Genomic DNA, 7,865 nt, shown 5'->3' with positions numbered 1-7,865 from the left:
CAAGTTAATGACTATAAGGTCTATGGAGCTCTTCAGAGAAAGAAGCCATAAAAATTAGATAAATAAAACAGTCAATCCGCATGTGTTTATTGTGTCTACAGGGTGCATAACACTGTACTCAGAAATAAAGATTAAAGGGAGAAAAATCAAAGGAAAAGAAGGAGAAAAGTTAGTTAAACCAAAGTCTTTCCAGGCAAGAGTACAAGGCTAGTTATAAACTGAAGAGTTAGAGCCCTCTAAGGTTTTAAAAAATGAAGGAGTTGCCCCCAAGTTGGTAAGAAAAAGATAAATAACTCTTGGGGGGGGGTGTGGACAAAGGAATTAAGAAAGCAGTTCACAAAAAAAATAAATACAACTAATTAATAAGCAATGAAGAGATGCTTAACTGTCCTCATAATTAATCAAAAAATGACAAGACATTTATTTTATACCCTGCTTCTTTATTGAATTCATTTATCAGTTCCACTAGTTTTTTGGTGGCCCTGGAAAATATTATGCTAAGTGAAATAAGCCAGTCAGAGAAAGACAAGTACCATATGATTTCACTTGTATGTGGAATCTAATGAACAAAATAAACTAACAAACAAAATACAGTGGTACCTTGAGATATGAACAGACCAACATACGAATTTTTTTTAAGATATGAACTGAGACTCAGTCCGTATTTTTGTTCGAGATCCGAGCAAAATTCCAAGATATGAGTCGTGATTCGGGAAGCTGCCGCTAGTTGGTGCATTGGTGCACGGGTCCAGTATGGGCAGCACAACACCAGCATCTCGTTCTTTCTCACGTGCTACCCACAGACTCAAGTCAAATCTCGTGCGCTGTACTCATTCTTGCATCATTTTTGCATTTTTTACTAACTTTTTTTGTGTGCTATCATGGGGCCAAAGAAAGTGAGTGTAAAGGACAGTAGTGAGAAGAAGAGAATGATGTCGATAGAAGTAAAGCAAGAAATAATAGAAAAAATTGAGAATGGTATATGAGTGATTGAACTGGCAAGGCTGTACAACTGCAATACATCAACAATTTGTACCATCCTTAAACAAAAGGATGCCATCAAAAGCGCAAATCCAGCCCTAGCCTGTTGGCTCAGTGGTAGAGCGTTGGCCTGGCGTGCAGGAGTCCCGGGTTCGATTCCCAGCCAGGACACACAGGAGAGGCGCCCATCTGCTATTCCACCCCTCCCCCTCACCTTCCTCTCTCTCTTCCCCTCCCGCAGCCAAGGCTCCATTGGAGCAAAGTTGGCCCAGATGCAGGGGATGGCTCTATGACCTCTGCCTCAGGTGCTAGAATGGCTCTGGTTGCAACAGAGCAACGCCCCAGATGGGCAGAGCATTGCTCTCTGGTGGGCATGCCGGGTGGATCCCGGTCAGGCGCATGCGGGAGTCTGTCTGACTACCTCCTCGTTTCCAACTTCAGAAAAATGCAAAGAAAAAAAAAGCACAAATCCAGTGAAAGGAACTACTATTCTGTTCCAATTAAGGACAAATATCCATGAAGAAATGGAGAAGCTTCTGCTGGTATAGGCGAAAGAGAAAGAGCTGGAAGGAGATACAGTGACGGAGACTGTAATATACAAAAAGGCACATATTATTTTCGGTGACTTGAAGAAGAAAGAACCATCAACCTCAAAAGAGGCAGCAGAAGATACGTTTAAGGCAAGTCACAGCTAGTTTGAAAATTTCAAGAAGAGATCTGGCATCCACTCGGTGGTGAGGCATGGTGAAGCTGTGAGTGCTGATGTTAAAGCAGCTGAGGAGTACATTGCACATTTTGCTGTACTTATCGCAAAGGAAGGCTACATCCCCCAACAAGTGTTCAACTGTGATGAAACAGTATTGTTTTGGAAAAAAATGCCCCAGAGGACTTTCATCACCGCAGAGGAGAAGAAGCTGCCAGGCCATAAACCCATGAAGGACTGTCTGACCCTTGCATTGTGTGTAAATGCCAGTGGTGACTGTAAAGTAAAGCCACTGCTAGTGTATCATTCTGAAAATCCTCGAGCCTTTAAGACTCACAAGATTCTTAAAGAAAAACTGCAGGTTATGTGGCATGCCAATGCTAGGGCATGGGTTACATGGCAGTTTTTTATTGAATGGGTAAATCTCGTCTTTGGTTCTGCAGTGAAGAAATATCTTCAAGAAAATAAACTCCCAATGGAAGCATTACTAATCCTTGATAATGCTCCAGCTCACCCACCTGGTCTTGAAGATGACATTCTCTATGAGTTCAAATTCGTGAAAGTCCTCAACCTCTCACCCAACACGACTTCAATCTTGCAACCTATGGATCAGCAGGTCATTTCCAACTTTAAAAAGCTTTATACAAAGCACTTGTTCCGCCACTGCTTTGAGGTGACTGAGAATACAATTCTAACCCTTTGAAAGTTTTGGAAAGATCACTACAACATTGTGATATGTTTACGCATTATTGATTTGACATGGCAAGAGGTTATAAGGAGAACCTTGAACTCGGCATGGAAAAAGTTATGGCCTGAGGTCATTGCAGACGGACTTCGAAGGATTTGAACCAGAGACCGAGACCTAAGTAGAAGCATTGGAGGAGACTGTGCCCCTCAGAAAGTCGATGGGTCTGGAGGTAAATGAGGATGACATAAATGAGCTCGTCAAGGAACATGAGGAGGAACTCTCAACTGAGGAGTTGAAGGAGCTACAGATGATGCAACATACAGAGCTTCTGCAAGAGATTAGTAGTGAGGAGGAGGTAGAGTCAGAGGAAGTGATTTCTACAAGTGAAATTAAAGGCATGCTGGCAATGTGGGAGAAGCTTTCAAGTTTCATTGAAAAAAACCCAGAAAAAGTTTCAGTTGGTTGTCCTTCAGCACTTTTTAATGACACTTGTTTGTCACATTTCTATAACATTTTAAAAGGCAGGCAAAAGCAAACCTCTTTGGGTAGATTTTTATTCAAAAGTCCTGCAAGTGAAAGTGCCAAAAGTTCAGCCAAAAAGGCAAAAACAGGTGATGTTTAAATGAAAAATACATAATGTTAAGCTTAGGTTAAGTTTAAAGTTAAGAAAGTGCATTTTTTTACAATTAAGTTTTTGTGGTTTCATTTTAAGTAAAGAAAGTGCAGTTTTAGTTTTGTTTAAAGCAAAGAAAATGCAGTTTTAGTTTACATTAGTGTTAAGAAAGTGCAGTTTTAGTTTACATGTCTACAGTGCCGGCATCCCTTCCTCCCTCTCTCCTCTTCCACCATTCACCTCTGTTAGCCACGCTCGTCTGTCTCCAAGGTAAGAATACAGTACTAAATAACACTTTTTTCTTTTATTTTATATATTTTGTTATGCATTAGTAAAGTATACATGTGTGTTTCTTAATTAAAAACATATCTTTTTCATAATTTAGGATGGTTTTGGGATGTTTCACAGGGCTGGAACAGATTAAATCTATTTCAGTTATTTTAAATAACAAAATTCAAAAAATAGACTGACAGCTGTTAGAGGGGAGAGGTAGGGGAGCTGGATGTAAAAGGTGAAGGGATTAAGTAAAAAGAAAGGAAAGAAGGAAGGAAGGAAGGAAGGAAGGAAGGGAGGGAGGGAGGGAGGGAGGGAGGGAGGGAGGGAGGGAGGGAGGAAGGAGAAAAAGAAAGAAGGAAGGGAGGGAGGGAGGGAGGGATGGAGGAAGGGAGGGAGGGAGATAGAGAGAGAGAAAGAAAGAAAGAAAGAAAGAAAGAAAGAAAGAAAGAAAGAAAGAAAGAAAGAAAGAAAGAAAGAAAGAAAGAAAGAATAACTCTTAAACAATAGTATGGTGATTACCAAAAGGGAAAGAGGGGTTGGGGGGAGGTAGAAGAGGATAAAGTGGAGATAAATGATGAAGGAAGGAGACATGACTTGGGGTGGTGAACACATAATACAATATACACATGATATATTATAGAATTGTATCCTTGAAACATACGTAATTTTATTAACCAATGTAACTCGAATAAAATTCAATTATAAAGTAAAAAACAATATCAAGATACCATTTTTCACTTATCACATAGATGATTTCAATTTTTTAGTTTTCTGATACACACTACTAGCAAGGGAATGAAGAAATACATACTCTCCATTCACTCCAGAGAGTAACCTGTCTGGAAAGCAATGAAGGAATGGCTATCACAATTAAAATTATATATATATATCCTTTGTTCCAGCAATCCCACACTAGGAATCTGCCCTTCAAATAAACTCACAAAAGCATACCTGACTATTCATTACATATTGCTCTTAATGACAGAAAATAGGGAACAACCTAATAACTATGAGTAACATGGTGGTTAAATTATGGATAATGTACACAGAAAACACTAGGCAAATGTAAGCAAGAATGAGGTAATTGTTTGGCAGATAGGAAAGTGTGCCAAGGTGTCATATTAAAAAGCTAGAGCAGAGCAGTATGCATAATATGGCCCTTTTGTGAATGAGAATATGGGGGGGGGGGCTTCATGCTCAAGGATGACCCTCAGGATGTGCTATGAACACACCTGGATCTGCATTCCTAGCCCTGCTATGACCGGAGGCCTGCCCTATGATGAGGTTGTCAGGGTTAGGTTTGGAGTCTGGAGAAATGGGAGGTTTATTCTGTTTTGTTTTTGAGAGCCAGACTATCTAAATTCATCACAACAAGGAAGAACATAGTGTATTATGATCCAGAACTTAGAGCCTAACTGCCCAGGTTCAAATTCCAACTCCAGTGCTGCTTACTGAGTGACTTTGGGCAACTCACTCCACCTCTCTGTACTTTAGTTTCCCTACAATTTCAATAATATGAGTACTTACCTCATCGAGTCATTATAAGAAGTAAATGTGTTGCTATCTGAGGAATGCTTCAAACAATGCCTGGCACATAGCCACACCCTCTATAAGTGCTGTTAAGCAAGTACATTGGACTCAAACATAGAGTGCCCCATCTCTTGAATCCCAACGTGATCCCCCTTTATTAATGTGGCCCCAAACATCCAAGGGAAAAAGAAGAAAAAAAAGAAGGGGGCCTTTTACGTATTCAGTGAGCCACTCTACAGGATGAAGACATTTTGCAAAAGATAATTAGACTTCCAATTGGTTTCCATTTTATTTCATTTTCTTGTCTGCAGTTGACAAGCAGGGAATTGTGTTACTTCCACAGTTGCTAATAGCGAAATGGCTCAGTTTCCCTATTTCTATAGTGAACTGGTGAAAGAAAGCAGACTGCTGGTGCAAACTGCTTTGATGGAAAGAAGCATTTAAAATGCATTTTAATATCAATTTGTATGAATCTTTTGTGTTAAATTACAGATTTGAGACATGATGCAACTCACTGAAGAATCCTATTTTCTATCAGTTTAGATGTGTTTGGTGTGCTGTCAAGGGCAAAATAAGTAAGGCTGAAATTTTATCTCCACTGGAGACTGTCTACTAGTGTCCCACTTTCTGCATTGATCAAATCAGAGCTACACCATTGGAGGTCCCCAAATCAGCCAAATATCCCCAGGCAAGTCAATGAATCCAAGGGGCTTCTCACTTAAATGTGATTATGCCAATGGTCTAATGCTAACTGCAAGACCACCAATCAACTAGGACAAGTCAAGGTTAGTTGAAAAAAAATAAAAATAGAACAGAAGATGTAAGAATTCAGTAAAGCAGCTGAATTCTTCAAAACCACTAAATATGCCCTGGCCAGTTGGCTCAGTGGTAGAGCCCAGCTTATGGATGTCCCAGGTTTGATTCTCATTCAGGGCACACAGGAGAAGTGCCTATCTGCTTCTTCATCCCCCCCCTCATTTTTCTCTCTCCTTTCTCTCTCTCTCTCTCTCTCTCTCTCTCTCTCTCTCTCTCTCTCCCTCTCCTCCTCCTGCAGCCATGGATTGATTGGAGCAAGTTGGCCCCAGATGCTGAGGATGGCTCCATGGCCTCGCCTCAGGTGCTAAGAACTTGGTTGCAGAACAATGGCACAATGCCCCAGATGGGCAGAACATTGCCCCCAAGTGGGCTTGCATGTGGATCTTGGTCAGAGCACATGTGGGAATCTATCTCTGCTTCCCTTCCTCTCACTAAAAAATAAATAAAATAAAATAAAACACTAAATAACTGGTTACTAGGCAGCTGAATTCACATAGTTTAAAACTATGTAAGTCAGTAATTTAAGCCTAGCCAATGTAATCAGGCAAGAAAAACAACCATTGATAATATATTTATTTAAATTTCTCTGGTCTTGCATATCAGGTGGGCACAAGTTCAGTTCTATACAAGGTTCCCCATTACTGGAACTGTGCACCCATTCCCATAGGCTATGAGTGTTGGTCACAGATGCCTCCTTTCTTGGATTGTCTCTGCTGACAGGAGTGTGCCATCTAGGAAGGTAGGTACATGCTCCCCCCAAGACCCAACAACAACAACCTGGCAACTGCCAATCATTGCCAGAAACCAGAGTCAAAGGGCAGCCTCCTTGCCTTAAGAAGGAATAACTCTACAGTGTCACTTATGTCCAGAGCACCACCCTTCTTGAGACAGGCCAAGGTTAGATTTTTAACCAAGGCCACAGACTTGCTTAGCAATTCCCTTTCATCTTGTCTTGCTCAGTCTCTTACAAGAGTCTCCTATAAAGCTCCTGAGAGAGCATTCACTTAATAAATCATGTATGTCCAAATCCCTCTCTCAGGGTCCTCTTCTAGGGAACCTGAATTTTCTATCAATGCTGTAACAAATTACCACAAATCTAGCAGCTTAAAAATGCAAATTTATTATTTTACCATTCTGGAGGTCAGAAATCTGACCCAGGTTTCACTGGCCTAACTCAAGGTTTTGGCAGGGTTGTGTTTCTTCTGGGGGACTAGCCATCCTTACCTTTTCCAATACCTAGAAGTCACCTGCATTCCTTGGCTCATGGCTCCACATCACTACAACCTTTTCTTTCATTGTCACATTATGTTCTCTGACTCTGACCCCTCTTTAATGGCACTTGTAAAACACTGGACCCAATTGGATAATCCAGGCTAATTTCCTCATGTCAAGATCCTTCACTTAACCACATCTGCAAAGTTCCCTTTACCATGTCAGGGAACAGGAATAAGAATGTGGACATCTTTGGGGCTATTATTCTGCCTCCCACATTGATCAAAGAGAGTTGGTATGAAGGTTGTCTTAAGAACCAGTCTCAAAGGAAGGGGTTCTGAAGTTGGATCACTGATTGGTTGCCTGGTAGTGAGAAGTCCATCACTGATGGGATGAGATACAATGTGTCTGTAAAGTCATGGTGCACTTTTGACCAGTCACAGGAAAGCAACAAAAGACGACAGAAATGTGAAATCTGCACCAAATAAAAGGAAAACTCTCCCAGTTTCATACCTATTCAGTGCAGTTCGATGTGGGCTCACGCACAGATTTTTAGGGCTCCTTAAGTAGCTATCCCGTATAGCCTCTACAGACTCATCACTGACTGATGGCCTACCAGAATGGGGTTACTCCACCAAACTGCCGGTTTCCTTCAACTGCTATCCCACCGAGTAATGTTATTCCTGTGTGGTGGTGCTTCGTTATAAACATGCCAATATTCACGTTGAACTTTGGTCATGGATTCGAATTTAGCAAGCCACAGAACACACTGAACTTTCCTCTGTACCGTCCACATCTCGACTGGCATGGCCGTGGGCTGCTCTGCTGTATACACAGTGTCACGTCATCATCTGTGCATGTGCACATGCTGCCACATCATCCTACAGAAACTGGGAGGATTTTCCTTTAATTTGGTGCAGATTTCACATTTCTATCCTCTTTTGTTGCTTTCCTGTGACCGGTCAAAAGTGCACCATGACTTTACGGACACACTGTATTTTCCATCCCTAGCATGCTGGGCACAGTGCAATTGCAAAGACTTTCAC

The sequence above is a fragment of the Saccopteryx bilineata genome, chromosome 9, assembly GCF_036850765.1.
Source record: "Saccopteryx bilineata isolate mSacBil1 chromosome 9, mSacBil1_pri_phased_curated, whole genome shotgun sequence".
In the NCBI taxonomy this organism is placed as follows: domain Eukaryota; kingdom Metazoa; phylum Chordata; class Mammalia; order Chiroptera; family Emballonuridae; genus Saccopteryx; species Saccopteryx bilineata.
The sequence above is the reverse complement of the archived record's forward strand: the minus strand, read 5'-3'. Positions refer to the sequence as shown.